Here is an 18,948-nt window from a genome sequence, read left to right on the forward strand (position 1 = left end):
TAAATATAACATCTAAATGCCTTTTTATTCACAGAGCAAATTGGTTATCCATTATAATGACTTTATTAAATTCCCTCTCTTCATTTTGTAAACTGCTCAGAATGTGGCTATTAATGTTAATGACTTTGTATATGACCTGAAGATTCATGTGCCCTAACTACATTTACTGGTGTGACTAAAAGTCATCAGACCAAAATAACAACAAAAATAGCAACCACATTACCTTACGGGCAGAAAATTGTATTTGCACACTAAATCTCCATATATTATTCAAAAACATCAAATAGAAGAAAATTTATTTTGACCTTTATTATAAATTTAAAATGTCACCAACCATTGTTTTAATTTCAAATGTGTCCATTATTTTACTTTTCACACAAATAATTTAACCTCTGTAATTATTGTTAGAAGAATAATTTTAGTGGTACTCTAAAAACAAAAGTACATTCCTATTCACTGACATTTGATATTTTTCAGCCATTTTTTAAAGTCTATTTTTTATGTTTTTGAAAACCAAAGGTCTTAAACTGTCAACACATCAATGCATAGTCTAACTCAAAATGTTTGCTTGTCCAGTAAACAGAAGCCATTTTAGATCTGTTGCATTATTTAACTCATAAAGCTCTGTCGGTCAGGGCTCTATCAGATCCAAGTAAAGGAAAATCAATTCTAGCACATGCAAGAAAAGGAGTTTCTACTGGCTCATTTAACCAAATCACGGCAGGTGGGGGGCTCAGTGGTGGACCTCCCTGGGCCTGGGCTCAAGGTAGACTGAAAAGCATCAGGCCTCTCTTTTCTCCATCTTGTTGCTCAATCTTAATTTTATGAAGATAGGAAGATGTTCAGGCTCCCTCTTTTACATATCTCTCTAGAAGATTCACTGTGGCTAGGCATTTGAGCCTGAATGCAAACATCCCTTACAAAGGTTCCCAGAAGCCAGGTAATACGGCTCAAGTCTGAGCAGCAGCAAGGTTGGTAAGAGTCCTAGCACTGTGGAATACAAGCAGGAACACTGCTGGATTTAGAGGAGGGCAAAGCTCAGTTTAAATCTCAGCTCCAAAATGCAGTGGGTGGTTTAGGTTAAATATCAACCCTCAGCCTCAGCTTCCTAAACTCTACAGATCATAATAAACATTTATTTTGTCAACATGATTCACTGAACAGCATGTAAACGGTGTATAGAAAGACAGGTATATAGTTTCCACTTATATGTGCTGGGAGACTTGAAAATAAGAGGAAACCACAAGTTTCCTCTAAGCAGATGGATTCTGAGAGGATCAAACATAAGGGTGAGTATTTTGTAAATATTAAAGCACTATGTAGATGTTAGGTATATTATATTCATCTCCAAACACTGACTTATGATGTTTATACACCACAAATTGGACCAGTGCTATCTACCTGGCCCGGTAGAGCTTAGAATGCTATCCCAAAGCCTTTGCCCTCTAATATGCAAACCAAACCAGGATAGGGACCACTTCTTACATCTCCTTTGCCCCTCTTCTCCTGCAATTCCTAGCAGCATTCTGAGCAGAGAATAAAGGCCCAACATACAACTGAAGACTGACTAATAAGATTTATTCCATCATCTTGATATTGACAGAAATAAAATTTCCCAATATACAAGTGGAATCTCATCTTTTTTTCTACCAAAAATATTCCATATAGTAAAGTACTGAGGAATTAAGTACATTATGGTTCCACTTTCAAGTTGATAACAAACAACTAGGTATGGATGTTTTAGGTACCCTCTATTTATTGCAAAAATAATATGACTGCTCGGGAGGCTGAGGCAGGAGAATTGCTTGAACCTGGGAGGTGGAGGTTGCAGTGAGCCGAGATGGCGCCACTGCACTCCAGCCTGGGCAACAAAGCAAGACTCTGTCTCAAAAAAGAATAATAACATGAAATGGCTAGTGAAAACTACAGTTAATAAAAATTTGTAGCCATAACACATAAACAATGTAAGCAGTATATTGAAGGCAGGAGTTATTTCAAAGTTGAAATACTACAATACCAAAATAAACTTTTGCATGAGTGTGATCCTTCCCGAAATTCATTAATGCCCTATGTAACCTTGAAGATTGAGGTATTCCCCATTGGTAACTTTTAAAATAAGTATGTTTTAGACAACCTGGCTTTTATTGTAATTTTATATTGGGACCTTTCTACAGTTAAGTTTAGCATTTGAATGACATGTGAAAGAAGCTTTAACAGTTAACCTCTCTGCCCTCAGGCTGATGCAAAATGACTGCTACAGCTTCCCAACAATAGATTTGTTTTTATCTAATGAACACTGTGAATCATGTCTCTTTATCTGGTCTGGCTGTTAGAAATATTAGAACCTCATTTGCAGCCCAATTTTAGCAAATGTGATAGATCTCCAGTATATGCCATTCATAATAAACCAGGTCTTTTTAGTTTTACTTTTTTTAAAATGTATCTCCTCTCTGTTATTTCCTCACTTTTGAATTCTTTAGATGTTTTGGTGGTACTCTATTTTGGAAAAATATAGGATATGCATAAACGAATAAGGTTTAAATGATTTCCCTTTTCTATTATCTGGTACTACTTGATGTAAGGCAGTCTCATTTAATTATGCTTTTCCTGCATCACCTTACTCATAAAAAATGATCAATGTAGACATCTCCGATATTTTACTTCCCATTTTGATTTTTTTCATGATGAAAGGCATATTGCAAATTTTGAGAAAAAGAGAGATATAGAAAGATAAAATTAAGGCGTCCTCCCCACAGTGTAATTAGTATTCCCCTCACATCTCCTAGTTACCTCCTACCACCAGAGTCATGTCCTGACCACTGATAGCAATTTGGTGTATAACATTACAGAACACACAGACAAATACACATGCATACACACACACATACACCAGTAGCATGTGTGTATATGTACACACATGCATAGTCTTTTTCTCATATCTCACATTTTTAAAGGCCAATTACCATTCCATTGTGTGGATACATTATAATTTATTTCACCAAATAACAGATATTCAGGGATTGGAGATACAGAAAGAATGCTGTAAATGACATTCTTATACATATATACGTCTTTGCTTATGCATTTTGGTAGAATTTTTTTTCTTCTAATTTTGATTTAATGGTTCTAATTTGCAACCAGACAGGAATTCAGAAAATCAAGATGACTAAAATGCCATACAAAATGAAAAATGTTCTTTAAGATTTCTTCATTTGTAAAATTCATCTGTTTTAAATTTTATTCTTTATGAAATCCATCCCTTTCCAACTCCAACAGCTTTTACTTTCTCTGAATTTACTTTTCTCTGGAATGTTGAGATTATCAGCTAACCATGACTTCTAAACATTTATTGAATACCAATAGTTGGTAGAAATATGCTCTCCTGGAAATAAGAAAAAGAACTAAATATGGTTTCTGAAGAAGAGTACAATTTAAAATGATAAATTAATAATATTCCTAACTTAACAAATAATTCATAGAGAGTTCTTTTTTAAAAAAGGATCCACTCCAAAACTTTTAAATGCAACTAGATATTTAAACATTTCTGGAACATATATACTATATAAGTGAAGGCATTTCTCTTTTATATTATGCAACAGAGTTTATTGTTACAGACATGAAAACATACAAATCAATAATATTATATTAAGCATTGTGTAAACTAATATAGTTCTCTAAGCAGCATATAGTTTTATATTTATTTCAGTCTGAAAACATGTGTTTTAACTACTTTTATTTCCTTTTATTTTGACTACTGATGTGTTTGGATTTTTTCATGCAAGTTTATTTTGTGTCTTCTTTACATTTTTTGTGATATATATATTCTATGTGGCAGACATATATAACATATATAGCAGGAGAACAAAGAATTGGGAATAATGCAATTAACCAGTAACAATGCAATAGAAAGTAAGAAATGACAGAAAAAAGAAACAAAATTATTATAGATTTTTAATATAATTATTATAGTATTAATAGAATAATTGTATTAATAATTGTTATGTTAATATACTGATTATATAACTATTAATGATTTGATAGTCATATATTATGTATTTGATATAATTATTAAAAGAATTATATAACGTATCATACATAATATATACTATACATGTGATATATCTATATCTATATATGTATATATCACACTCTTGATGTGACTTCATGAGGGCAAGCTTTGAAACTGGGCATGTGACTGCATTGGCCAATAAGATGCTGGAAGATGAAATGCAAGCGCAAGTCGGGGGCTGAAATGCATTTGCACAGCTGCTTTTTAATTCTGTTTGTCCTGGATAAGATTTTATATTAATCTTAGTCTTGGTTTCTCAAAACCACACTAGTATATATTAGAACTCCCACCACTGCATTTGTACTTTTTATGTATTTATTTTTTAATGTTTTTAAACTTTTAATTTAGGTTCAGGGTGCACGTGTAGGTTTGTTATATTGGTAAACTCATGTCACAGAGGTCTGTTTTACAGATTATTTCATCACCGAGACACCAAGCCAGGTACTTAATAGGTATTTTTTCTGATCCTCTCCCTCTTCCCACTCTCTACTCTCAAGTAACCCTGATGTCTGTTGTTCCCCTCTTCGTGTCATGAGTTCTCATCATTTTGCTTCTACTTATAAGTGAGAATATGTGGTATTTGGTTTTCTGTTCCTAAGTTAGTTTGCTAAGGGTAACAGCCTCCAGCTCCATCCACATTCCCGCAAAAGACATGATCTTCTTTTTTATGGCTGCATAGTATTCCATGGTGTATATGTAGCACATTTTCCTTATCCAATCTGTCACTGATGGGCATTTAGGTTGAGTCCATGTCTTTGCTATTGTGAATAGTGCTGCAATGAACATTCACGTGCACGTGTCTTTATGGTAGAATGATTTCTATTACTTTGGATGTATACTCAGTAATGGGGTTGCTGGGTTGAATGTCCTTTCTTTGAACTCAGAACTACTAAAGATTATTTTAAAGAATATATTTTTTTAAAAATCTCATTTTTAAAAAAGTATTTTATGCTGATGTAACTTACAAGTCCAAGTACTTTGATTGCCAAACAAATACTGAAGCCAAAGTGGGAAAAGAAATGCTTCTTCACCTCTAAATAGAACAAACAGATGATCGCAATGTATAATCAATTCTAACTTCAGCTTGATATGTACAACTGCCAATTAGATCATTTGGGCTCTGAATTTTAAAGAGCCTGAAAGAGCATTTGCAAACACAATGAAAAAATTTAGATTTTAATAATCTTCATTCCTTGGACACAAAATGTAACCTGGAAAGCATAAGTGTTACATTTCTATGAAAGATTCAGGGACATTTCTGCAAGATATTCATCCTATCAGTAAACAGATATTAACAAATAATATGAAAAACATAATTTGATAGTTTTCACATACTAAAAACAAGGACATATTAGAAAAGCTGTCCTACCAGAACTGATACGGTAAAGCTAATAAAAGAAGATAAAACTATAGTGGATAATGCTGTGGTCCAGGTAAGCAATAACACATGTTAGTTTATTGCAGAACAGCTGCATTTTATTGTTTTTATGTATGTGCCAAGTGCAAATGATCTATGGATAGAAATAGAGATATATAGTACCTATTAAAATAGTTCGCTATCTAAAAAGTGGTTTCCAAAATGTTTTCTTCATGAAGACTGTATGTGAAAAATGTTTGAGCATGTGCCCCAAAATATGTACAAATTAATATATTCTTACATAGCATATATTATACTCAGTTTAAAACCATATGTATAAACTACCCTTTAAATTAGTGCATATATTATGAAATATAGCTGAAAATACAAATCAAAAGGTAAACAATAAAAATAATTTTTAATACAAATTTTAATGTCTCTTTTTTCCTTGAATTTCCTGTAGGGATCCATGTTTGCCAGTTTAGAAATCAAGGGTCAAAGAATATAGATAATAAAATGTACTAATTGCTATAAGGGAGACATGAACATGTTTCTATAATGAGAACTTGGGAAGATCAGCTAAATCAGTGAGGAAAGTAATTTTAAATCAAAATAATGAGAGACTGAGGGCCTATACTTTGATATTGGATTATCATACCTATGATGCTGTAGTGTCTTTTGTTACTATTGTATTACTTCCTGTTAAATCGTGTTAATATACAAAACTTTATAATTAAAGGATTTTAGGGAAAGGTAATCATGGTGGCTAGTTTGTGAATTCCTCCATAATAAAAGATAATACAACCAGGATAGCAAAACAAACAAACAAACAAACAAAAAACAGGAACAAAATCTACAACAAAACTAGGTGGCAAGCTGTGATGGTTGGATTTTAAAATGGACCCCAAGATCCTTGCCCACCTGGCGTACACACCCTGTACAATCTCTCCCCTTGACGGTGGGAAGGACCTATGCATATAATGGAATATCAAAGCCAGGATTACCTTAAGTTACATGGTAAAGATGGAGAGGTTTTGTAGATATAATTAAGGTCTCAAAACAGTTGATTTTGAGTTAATTAAAAGAGAAATTAACATGAGTAGACCTGGCTTAATCAAGTGAGATTCATTAAAAGAGGGACTGGGCCTTTTTAAAGAAAAGAGACTCTTCTGGCCTTGTAGAAGGAAAGAGCCATGTTGAGAACTGCCTATGGAGAGATCCCAGTCTTTCCCTAACATTAGAGACTACAAAAAGTACAGCCTTTGTCTCTCCTTTAACAGCTTTGAAGAAGCATGCTGCCACAAATTGTGCAGCTGCATGAAGGGAAATGAATTCTGACAACCTGAGGGATCTCTGAAGCAGATTCTTTTCTAGTCTACTAGAGTCCACAGATGAGAATACAGCCCAGAAAACTCCTTTATTTCAGCCTGGTGATACCCTATGCCAAGGACACAGGTATGGTAAGTCTATGGGACTTCTGACACACAAAAATTGTAAAGTAATAAATGGCTGTAATTTTAAGCAGCCAAGTGTATCATGTGGCGTAGAATTTGTTACAACACAGGAAATTAATGCACTAGCTATCTCAAAGATTCTTATAATGGAATTGAGTGAGAGTAAGCCATTAATAGTCAGAAGACACTCATGGTAGCGGCATCAGTGTTGGAGAAAATAAAGGATACCAAAAGCCTGTTTAACATACCAAAATAGGCAACAGGTTGTCAATGAGATCAGCAGTAATTGAAAGGGCATTTTCTATGCCAACTCACTGGCAAGGGCAAAGGTTTGTGTTTGTGTTCAGATCAAAAAGAGTTGGAACAACCTGAGTCATATGAATTCCCAAAAGCTACCTTTCAGGACTAAGTCTCATATTAAAGATAAATTTTGGAAATAAAAACCAACCGAGACAAACTGGAAGAAGAGTGATTAAAGAAAAAGTCCAGAAAAACACTGGGGAGAAGACAAGGCCAAGATAAATCTGAAAGTATGAAGCTATACTTCTATCTATTAAAACCACCAGAATTGAGAGTTTCAAAATTATAAAGATAGAAAAGATATTGTAAGCCACTACCTTTGTTTAAAATCTTAGAAAGTCTAATCTCATGTCAAAAATTAAAAATGAATAAAACATTGTGTTCACATCTTATATAAAGTTGTGATAAGATTATAAAAGAAAAGGAGGAGAAAATAACATCCCTACAAGCAATGAAAGTATACAAAAAACAATTGTCAACAAATCAGATTAAAACTCTAGCCAAATTTTTCAAAATGAGCTAAAAGCAATTAAGAAAATAGAAGATATGAAAAAACAATATGAATAAAAATTAGAAAAACTCAGAAATTGGGTGATAAGACTCAGGAGATTTAAAAATAAGGAAAGTAAGTAATGTCCAAAAGGAAAAATGAACCAGAAAGAATGCAACAAAATGGGTAGCACTATAAAACAAAAAACAAAAATATAAACATAAGAAAATGTTTAAGTAAAAAAAAATGAAGAAAAATGATTCAAAAGGATGTCACAAATATGGAAGGCAGAAAAAAAAATCCATATAAGACTCCTCAAAGAAGAAAACCAAAACAAGAGGCAGAATGGATACTAAAATTAAAAATTAAAAAAATACTTCAAATTCAAAAACATGTACATATGAAGAGTATGTTGTAAACTTGGGCAAAGTCACCATAATAACCAAGAAGGAGACATATTCTACTCAAATTCTAGCAAAATTTTAAAATTAAAAAAAAAAAGAAAAAGAAACTTTGGGAATGTAGGGAAAGAACTCCAAGGCATTTTTTATAAAGGAGAAAGAAAAACAGACTGTAATCAAAGTTTTGACATCATTGACAGCAAATGATTTATGGCAGAAGACAACTGAAGGAATAAAAATAAAAGGTGATTTTGGAGCACACAAGTAACTCTGAAATATGAAGGTGCAGATCAACTGTTATCTGCATGTGACACTAAGGAAATATTATTCAGTCAGCTCTTCTTATACTGTCACCTTCAGGCATCCAAACTACCTGAAAAAAACAATGACATAAGGCTAGTATCTTCACTAGAAATTTCCAGTTAAAAAAAGGGGGGGGAATATTATGCCCTAACTCTCTGACCCCATTGTTTACCTATAATGAAAAAAAAAAAAGGATATAAGGTAGAGAGGACAAGGATTGAGGCCACTCTTCTTTAAATTGTTTTGTAAATTGAACTTTGGAAAAATGTAAATTTTTGCTAAATTATAAAGCAAAATTAAATCAAGGAGAATATGTTCTCAGGACCTCCTGAGGCTGTGTCACAAGCCATGGTCATGCATATTGGGCTCAGAAAAAACCTCTTTGAATATTTTACAGAGTTTGGTTTCTTTCATCGGCATTAATTGGCACCCACAGGTAGCCTCAGAGAAAACTCAGGACCTACTAAAGGAATTACCTGAACTCAGAACTAAGATACCAAGATGTGCCCATTGAAAGCCCCTCGACTGAGAGATTCTCCTCTGATAGAACTGTTAGTCATCCTGAGCCCTGGATCTCCCACTTGGTTGACAGTCCTTTGGTTTATTCTGAGCTTGTTCTTTTCCTGGGAAGTTTTCAGGATCCTAATTTTGATTCAGATGTGCATTCTAAAGGATCTTCTCCATTGCCTTTTTCTCTCATAATCAATTTCAATTAGCTCATCTTTGCATTTGCTTAAGAAACCGGACTGCCCGTTGCATAAACAAATGACAGACTGAGCTTCTCAGTTCCACTACACTGAAATCTAGACTACAGTTCAGTTCCTCCCTTAAAGAAAAATATATATATAAACAAATCGTTTCCAAATGAAGAATGACAAAGAGAACGACCCCCTTTGGAGCAACTTAGTCAGTTTTATGGCACCTCTGCTTGCAAGTATTTGCGTAAATGGGAAAGTTCAAGGGCATGCTAGGGTTTTTAGTACTTCATCTGGTTACGGTCTTCTAGTGTACACATTTTAAAATATAGAGTCTTCAAAGCTAAGTTATCTGTTTCTATTTTCTTCTTCTGCCTGCTTTAAATCTGCCATTACTTTTCTACTGGTGTCAAGATAAAACCCATTGTTTGGACCCAATCTTTTTCATTTTTTTCTTTTGTAAGCTGCTAAGTTCATATTACTGTCTCATAGCTGGAGTTGTGAAGTAAAAGCAATAGGATCTTTGTGTTTGTGTGTACGTGTGTTTAGATAATGTTTGTGTGTAGGGACATGTATTTTGTAATGTGTTTTGGCCACGAGGTACCAAATTGGCTTGAAAATAGAGTACTCAAAAATTACATAAAGAAGCCAAAATATTTTTCAAGTTTATGTGATTTAAGAAAATATTAAATAAATAAGTTGAGTTTTAAATTACTATTAAAATAAATTTAAAAATGTCTTCAGAATTGTCAATATACATTTTTTTCTGAATTTATTGATTAGGCAGTTTTATATTTATCTCTGCTAGATATTATGAGGTGTCTAGTTTTGACATGAAGGTTATAAAACTATAAACCTAATGCAAAACAGAATTATATTTGTGTAATTTTTGATAAATAAGATATTTAGTATTGTTGGTTTAATGAAAACAGTGAAATCCTGAGTTATTGGCAAAACAAATTTAAAAACCATATATTTAACCTTAAGGTTCTTACTTAGGTAAATACCTGATAGTCACAGACTAAAAAAAAGTGATTAACAGAAAAATAACTTTAAATAATTTCTAGCTTTTTCTAATATCTCAGTTTTTCATAAGTAATCTAGGTAAACTATTAAAAATAAATTAATTAGGTAAATGTTTCAGGATAAATGCTTATAAATGAGCTTGTCATGTAATTTAAAATCTTAAATTGTAGTAAATTAAATAATATATATTCATTAAATGTCTGTATAATTTCCAATTTTAAAAAATATATAGGAAGATATTTTTTCTTAAAAAATTTATAAAATGGTTCTTATCTATAAAATGCTGAAGTGATAGACAATTCAAGATTTCTACTTCCTAGGTTTTCACAAAAATGTAAGGTTACTAAGTATAAAAATTCTAGCTCCTATATAATTCCGTATATCATATATGCCAAAATAAGATGTGGTTTGGATAAAAAAAATTATAAGACAGACATGAAAATGTGCTCTTTTTAAAAGGAAAATAATTTTTATCTAATTCAAAGTTCATTTCAATGTTATTTATGAAACAAATGAAAAAGAAACCAGTAAGAGAGAAAGGTGTGAAGAAACTACAGATATTAAGAGGTATTTCTGACAAGAAAGCTTAAAAACAGAATAATTTTGTATAATAAATTTTTATCCTAACATAAATGACTGGTTATTTAAGGCAGATGGATATCCACAACAAAATAGAAAGTATGAGCATGTTGTAAATGGTTTTTGTAAGTCGTGATAAGATTCATAAAAACAGAATTAATAAAAGATATTTTCTATGTGGTTAAGTTGGCTATAATTAAGAGACTTAGTCTTCCTAGAGGTTAAGCTTTTACATTAAAATATGCTAATACATAACTAAATAATTGGTTGGTATAACAAGATTTCTTTACTTTTACAATTACTCTTCATGAAATTGTAAGTTTTAAATTTTTAATTCTATATAATCTGTTTCTTTTTTAAGTTTCTCAGACTGATATTTTAAAAGTTCAGTTTCTATACCCTGCTGCTTTCAGCTGTCCACCCTTTGAGAAGACCTGAGATGCTAACTCTCTTCTTCAACATTTTTTTTTCTTTCACACACCCATTCATTGAAGCTTCAACTTTTGTTGGCTCCTGTAACACTTTTTCTTTCCTCCAGTTCTACAACTCTTGTTGTAGCCTGATGCTAAAATGTTTTATTTTGAAGGTTTTAAAAAGACACTGTTTTCCTCCAGTATAACTTAATTCTGTACTCCTGGCTTTTCTTAATACGTTTAGCGGCCAGAGGCCCTCTGAAGGTTTGCTGAAAAATCAACAAAAAAGCTCAAAACAGACAAACTGGTTGAAGGTAAGGTATGCAGATTTGTTTGGTGTATATATGGGGGAGTTTTCAGAAGAAAGACCAAAGATACAGGGTAAATTGTCAATTTTATACTTTCAATAAAGTATGGAAAGACACGTGAAAATATGATATTAAAAAGAGTATACTTTAATGCTAGTAGACTGTGAGGGAAAAGCCAGCAAGGCCTGTCTGTCTGTATAGATTCTTAATCTCCTTGAGTAAGCACTTCCTTCTTTCTGGGTATGGGGGTCTTATAATCTACAGTCCAACAAAGAAGATCGGAGTATTTCTTTATGGCTGGTTCTCACACAGAAAGGTGAAGGAAAAATTAGGGTAATATTTTTAGGTTGTATTGCTGGCTTTGAGGAAAAGAAGTTTTGGTTTCTAGGATCCACATGGAGGAAGAGAGGTTCTAGTTTCTATGCACAGCCTCAAGGGAAAATGGAGCTGAGTGACAGAAGGGCAGAAGGCCAAAAACTTTTATTTTTCAAATTGTTTCTGAGGCTTCCATTGTGGGGTATTGTTTTCTGAGCCCAAACATATGTCTAAAGTGTTCAGTATAACCAGGCAACTTCCCATGTTGTTGCTAAGAGTCACATATTCTCTTGCTTAAGGGCTCTATGACATAGTACTGGTCTTCCTATGTCTGATTAACTCACATTCTCTTTTCATCAAGTTTAACTTTCTGGTTATCCAAAGGAGCTTCCCATAAGCAAAAACTATCACACTGCAGGCTCTTCCTTACCTTTTTGATAACTAGCTTAAGAAACAAAGATTTTGCAATAATTCCTGTTGTTTTTATTAGGTTTTTAAAATTGGCTTAAGAAAACTAAATTTTGAGAGATAAGTTTTTACATCCATGTAACTTTTTATATCACTTTTGAGGTCTTTTTATTATCACACTGGATAAATGAATAACTGTTATTTTACAGTGACCTATGACTCTGTTTTAATCAAATGTTTTGAGGCTTTTAACATCTTCGACAAACATCTTCAAAATCAAACACTAAATTAAGTGTCCGACTTAGAGCTATTGCTAGGGGCTTATCAAAATTATAAAAATTAACCACTGTAGGGTTGTAGAATTTTTTTACAGCTTCCAATTAAGTAAAAAACTCCACTGAAATCCCAGCACTTTGGGAGGCCGAGGCAGGCGGATCATGAGGTCAGGAGATTGAGACCATCCTGGCTAACACGGTGATACCCCGTCTCTACTAAAAATACAAAAATTAGCCGGGCATGGTGGCAGGCGCCTGTAGTCCCAGCTACTCGGGAGACCGAGGCAGGAGAACTGCGGGTGAACCCAGGAGGCGGAGCTTGCAGTGAGCAGAGATCGTGCCACTGCCCTCCAGCCTGGGCGACAGAGCGAGACTCTGTCTCTTAAAATAAAAAAAGAAAAAAAAACCCTCCAGTCCTACCTGCTCCAGCCGAATGACTAAACGTCATTTAAAAAATTCTCTCCAGCTCCAGGGTCTTTATCAAATATTGTTAACTAAACTACTTTGTGCTGTTAAGTTGCAAGGCTTTGACTCGTAGGTACACACCTAAGTCCTAACTCATCTGAAAAGGAGTACTGACTCCTACTGAATCTTTTTTTTTTTTTGAGACAGAGTCTTGCTCTGTTGACCAGACTGAAGTGCACCAACAAGATCTTGGCTCACAGCAACCTCTGCCTCCTGGGTTCATGCGATTCTCATGCCTCAGCCTCCGAAGGAGCTGGGACTACAGGCATGCACCACCACACTTGGCTATTTATTTGTATTTTGGTAGAGACAGGGTTTTGCCATGTTGGCCAGGGTGGTCTTAAACTCCTGGTCTCAAGTGATCCACCTGCCTTGGTCTTTCAAAGGGCTGAGATTACAGGTGAGAGCCAGCACACCCAGCCCAACTCCTACTGAATATTAAATATCAACACTGTTATCTGACACCAAATTCAAGTTAATTAAAGACTCATCTTCAGAACTGAGAGCAGATGATAGTCAAAATACACTGCCTTAATGTGATATAGGACCAGGCCTGTATACAAAACCATAAATACTCATTTAGTCATGTTTCCTCTGTCTAACTTAATGTAATATGTTCTTTGACTCAGTTCCAAATAATTTAAATATTTAGCTACCTGTGAGTTTCCTTTTCCTGTCATTGTCAGAGCTAGGCAGTGCTTATCTTTTGTTTAAAACTTTACTCATTCTTTGTTTTGTTTTCCAGAGTAAATAAAAAAAACAAAACTTTTTTTTAAAGTCTTTAGAGCTTACAAAAGTGGGTAAAACAACAAAGATTACTTTTCTCTCTGAATTAGTCATTCTCACATTGCTACAAAGAAACACCTGAGACTGGATAATTTATAAAGAAAGGAGGTTAAATTGGCTCGTGGTTCCCCAGGCTTTATAGAAAGCATGGCAGCATCTGCTTGGCTTCAGGGGAGGCCTCAGAAAACATATAATCATGGAAGAAAGCAAACAGGGAGCCTGCACTTTACATGTCCAAAGCAGGAGGAAAAGAGAGAAGAACAAGGTGCCATACACTTTTAAACAACCAGCTCTTGTGAAAAATCTATCATGAAAACAGCACTAGGAAGATTATGTTAAACCATGAGACACCACCCCATAATCAAATCACCTCCCACCAAGCCCCTCCTACAATATTGGGGATTATAATTCAATATGAGATTTGGGCAGGGACACAGATCTCAACCATATCATTCAGCCCCTGGCCCCTACCAAATCTCATCTTCTTCTCACATTGCAAAATGCAATCACACCTTCCCAATAGTTCTTTAGAGTCTTAACTCATTCCAGCATTAAGTCAAAAATCCAAGGTCAAAATCTCATCTAAGACAAGATAAATCCCTTCTGCCTAGGAGCCTGTATAATCAAAAGCAAGTTAATTCCTTCCAAGATATAATGGGGATACAGGCATTGGGTAAATACCCCCATTCCAAAAGGGAGAAATTGATCAAAAGAAAGGGTATACAGGCCTCACACAAGTCTGAAACCCAGCAGGGCAGTCATTAAATATTAAGGCTTTGAAATAAACTCCTTTGACTCAATATCTCACATCTAGGGCATACTGATGCAATGGGTGGGCTCCCAAGGCCTTGGGAAGCTCTGTCCCTGTGGCTTTGCAGGGCTCAGCCCCCAGGGCTACTCTCAAGGGCTGGCATTGAGTGTTTGCAGCTTTTCCAGGTGCAGGATGCAAGCTGCCATTGGATCCACCATTCCAGGGTCTGGAGGACAGAGGCCATCTTCTGACAGCTTCACTAGGCAGTGCCCCAATGGGGATTCTGTGTGGGGGCTTCAACCACACATTTCCCTTTCCCTAGTAGAGGTTCTCCATGAGGGTTCCACCAGTGCAGCAGGCTTCTGCCAGTACATCCAGTCTTTTCCATACATCCTCTGAAATCTAGGCAGAGGCTCTCAAACCTTAACTCTTAGACTCTATACACCTGCTGGCTTAACATCATGTAGAAACCACCACCAAGGCTTATGGCTTGCACCCTCTGAAGCAGTGGCCCATGCTGTACTTGGGCCCCTTGGAGCCATGGCTAGAGCTGAAGCAGCTGAGATGTGGGGAGCAGTGTCCCAAGGCTGTGCAGGGCAGCAAGGCCCTGGGCCTGGCCCATGAAACCATTGAGTTCTCCTAGGCCCCCATGCCTGTAATGGGAGGGGCTGCACAAATGTCTCCGAAATGCCTTCAAAGCTTTTTTCCCATTGTCTTGGCTAATAGCATTTGCCTTCATTTTAGTTATGGAAATTTCTGCAGCCAGTTTGAATTCCTCCCCAGAAAATGGGCTAGGCTGCAAATTTTCCAAGCCTCCAAGCTTAGACAGCACATGACCAGGCTGCAAATCTTCTAAGACATTAAGCTCTGCTTCCCTTTTAAACAGAAGTTCCAGTTTTACATCATTTATTTGCTCATTCATATGAGCACAGGCTAGTAGAAGTAGCCAGGTTACATTTTGAACACTTTGCTCCGTAGAAATTTCGTCCTCCAGATACCCTAAATCATCACTCGTAAGTTCAAAGTTCCACAGTTCCCTAGGGCAAAGGCACAATCCAACCAAGCTCTTTCCTAACCTATAACAAAACTGACCTTTGCTCCAGTTCCCAATAAATTCTTCATTTCCATCTAGACCTCCTCAGCCTGGACTTCACTGTTCATATCACAATCAGCATTTTGGTCACAACAATTTAATAAGTCTCTCAAAAGTTCCAAATTTTCCCTCATCTTCCTATCTTCTTCTGAGCCCTGCATGCTCTTCTAACCTCTGCCCATGACCCAGTTCCAAAGTTACTTTCACATTTTCAGATATCTTTATAACAATGCTCCACTCTTCAGTACCAACTTTCTGTATTGTCTGTTCTCACATTGCTATAAAGAAACTCCTACATTTTTGAGGTTAAGAACAACTGACAAGTTTAATATTAAAATAGAGATCACAGAACTAACAAAAAAGACTGTTGTATAAGATACCAAATTCCAGCCTGACTCTGGTATAGCATCACCTAACAGGTAGAAGGCCCTGAGGGAAATAAAGGTATTTTACCCCAAAATATATTTATTTGATACATTTTGAAATGACCCTGCAAAGCTGTCTCTTGTGGGGGAATCTGTATTCTGTACAGAATCTCCTTCCCTTTCCAGGTCTTTTCCTGATCCAGGAAAGAAGTAAGTGTCTGACACCTTTTAAGGTCCGATAAGAAAGGCTTACCATCTATTCTCTCTGAAGCCTGCACTCTGGAAGCTTCATCTACATAATAAAAACCTAAATTTTCACAACTAGAGTCTTAACTCCAGCTATCTTATCTACCCTTATCTTAACTCAAGCATCTCTTTCTGCTAAGTTCAACTCTTTAGGCAGAGGTTATCTTTTTCAACCCATTGCCTGTCAGAAAATCTTTGAATCCACTTACAATCTGTGAGCCCACCCTCCCTGCCATCACTGCGATATGTCCAGCCTTTCTGGACTGAACCAACGTATACCTTACATGTATTGATTTATGTATTTGCCTGTAACTTGCCTCCTTCAAATATATAAAACCAAGCTATATCCCAAACATCTATTTAGAGGCATATGTTCTTAGGGCTTCCTGAGACAGTGTAACAGTCCAGGGTCACTCATATTTGACTCAGAATAAACCACTTTAAATGTAAAAAATTAAATTAAAAAGGGCAATTTCTGACAATAGAAAATAAAATGAAAATACGATCCTAGATACATATCCAATTGGTAGTATAAGCACTGAGGCAGGAGCTATTTCATATGATGTTAAAACATAATAATTTGACTGTAATACCCCTAAGAAGATACATCATGAAGACAAAAAGAAATGCAAACAAATTTTAAACTCAATACTCATATAGATGAGGTAGTATTTGAATTGTTATTCTATGTCTCTTTTATGTGCAACATGGGATGAAAGTGATACTCTATTACCTTCAGTGCTATTGAGAACTGGAAAATATATGTGAAAAGAGATATAAATGTAAGATAAATGGTTATGTAAAACTGCTGCAGTCCTGATTCTGAATTAGAACAAGCGTGTAAATACAAGACATAGTTTATCTTAAAGAAAAAAGAACTCTGACTATTGAAAGACTGGAAACTACAACCCCCAAAACCAAAGTTCTTTGGACAAATGGCTGATTCACAGTCTAGGGCAAGAGTGGTACAAAGTCTTAGTTCAAAGTTGAGGAGACTCCAGTAATTAAAATGAGAAAAGTAACAAACCATGGATTAGAATAATAAACTGCAACAGGTTGAAATATGTCAAATATGTCTAAATCCATAAGCTCATAACAACAGATCATCACTCATCATTAAACAATGCTAGAAAATAAATTCATTATTTTGAGAGTCAGCAAATGAAGGGAAAGAATCAACTAATTATCTTGACTTCCCTGTATAAATCATTTTACTAGATAATCCAGTAGTAGGTGATGGGCAGTGGTGATGTTTTTTAGAAGTATTCTGTTAACTAGTATGTTAGTAATGATAAGATTGGAACAGCCATTTTCAATCTCTGAAAAATTAGTAGAGCCATTGAGCATCAGTTGGTACTAACATCGAAAAAAAAAAAAGCCAAAGTAATATAACTCCCAATGAAAGAACACATTACCACTATGAAATAGACTTGCCAAAAGAAAATCAGACGTGATTCTGATCAAACCTTTATATCTAGCTAACATTTTACAGGAAATTCCATAAACATGAACCTGTTAAACTACAGGGATGCCATCATTAAAATCCAGACTGGGAAACTCTACTGCACAAATGACATTTATTTGTTACACAGGTAACAAAAACAGAGAGAAAAAAATTATGGAAAAACTTATTGATTAAAGAGACTAAAATAAAGACATATAAAAATCTGAAAATTATAGGCATGTTAGAGAGTAGAGGTTATATTCACAAACAAGTAAATTCAAAATATTATAATTTTGATGAGACAATTGGGAATTTGAAACCTGGGTAGCTATTGCTGACATTAAAGAATTATTACTAATTATTTTAATGCGATAATGGCATAGTACTTGCATGTAAATAGTTTTCTTTTTTAGAAATTCACATAGAAATATTTATAAATGAAATAATATATTGTTGAAATTTGCATCAAAATAATATTGGGAGGAAGGTTGCAAAATGAGCATATGCATGAACAGAATGATCATGCATTGAAATCAATGAAGGTGGATAGTAGATACATGAGGCCTCGTTACACTACTCTGTGTACTTTTGTTCCTGCTTGAAACTTTTTATAATACAAATTAAAAGCAATGATTATAATAAACTCCATTCAATTCATATTAGTCATTTTGATGAGATTTTTTGTATTATAAAATTGACACACATAAAAATTTACAACAATAAAATATTTGCAATTTTTGAATAGGCATTTTCCATTTGTTACTAGTTACTAGATCTTTTTCATCAATCCAAATAACAACCTTTGGTATTGAGTCTTGCAGCTGACATTCTAATTTCACTGAATGACTTATACCACAAGCCCAGGGAATGATTCCTGCAATAAGAGCACATTTAAGCCTATAAAATTATTTTTTAAATCCTATATTAAATGAAATACCACAGCTTCCTCCTCAAACGAGGCAGAGCTACATTTGATTTTGAAGGTATATTTTAGGACTAAAATTCATGTCTAGTATGCATGTTTATGTGTGTATTGTAGAAAATAGAAACATTATAGAAGTTTGAAATAATTTTAAAAATATTATATATTTTTAAAATGTCATTTTCTAGAAGCAGATCTTATGATGAGAGAAATAAAATTTAAAATTAAAATGCTATTTTCAATTCAATTCTATCTAATTTGAAAAGCTAACTAACATGAACATTTATATTTCTGTAACCTCATCTGAAAACTATTTTAACATGTTAAAATTTTTCACAATAAACCCTTTATATTCATAAGTTACTAAAATTAGAAAGAGCTAGAAAATACTGATTAGCAGAGAAACTTTGCTTTTATATCACATTTTTAAAATATAAACAATGCTCTCCCTCTCAAGAGATCTAAGAGTATGTTTTAAAAGAA

The 18,948-nt window shown here is 34.4% G+C and overlaps 1 protein-coding gene across 5 annotated transcripts in view; it reads right to left on the minus strand.

Annotated features, from left to right (window-relative positions):
- Nucleotides 1-18,948, minus strand: part of GULP1 (GULP PTB domain containing engulfment adaptor 1) — a 317,880-nt gene that overhangs the window by 158,647 nt on the left and 140,285 nt on the right. The gene's annotated exons all lie outside the window — the stretch shown is intronic.

The sequence above is a fragment of the Hylobates moloch genome, unplaced genomic scaffold, assembly GCF_009828535.3.
Source record: "Hylobates moloch isolate HMO894 unplaced genomic scaffold, HMol_V3 SCAFFOLD_1, whole genome shotgun sequence".
NCBI lineage: Eukaryota > Metazoa > Chordata > Mammalia > Primates > Hylobatidae > Hylobates > Hylobates moloch.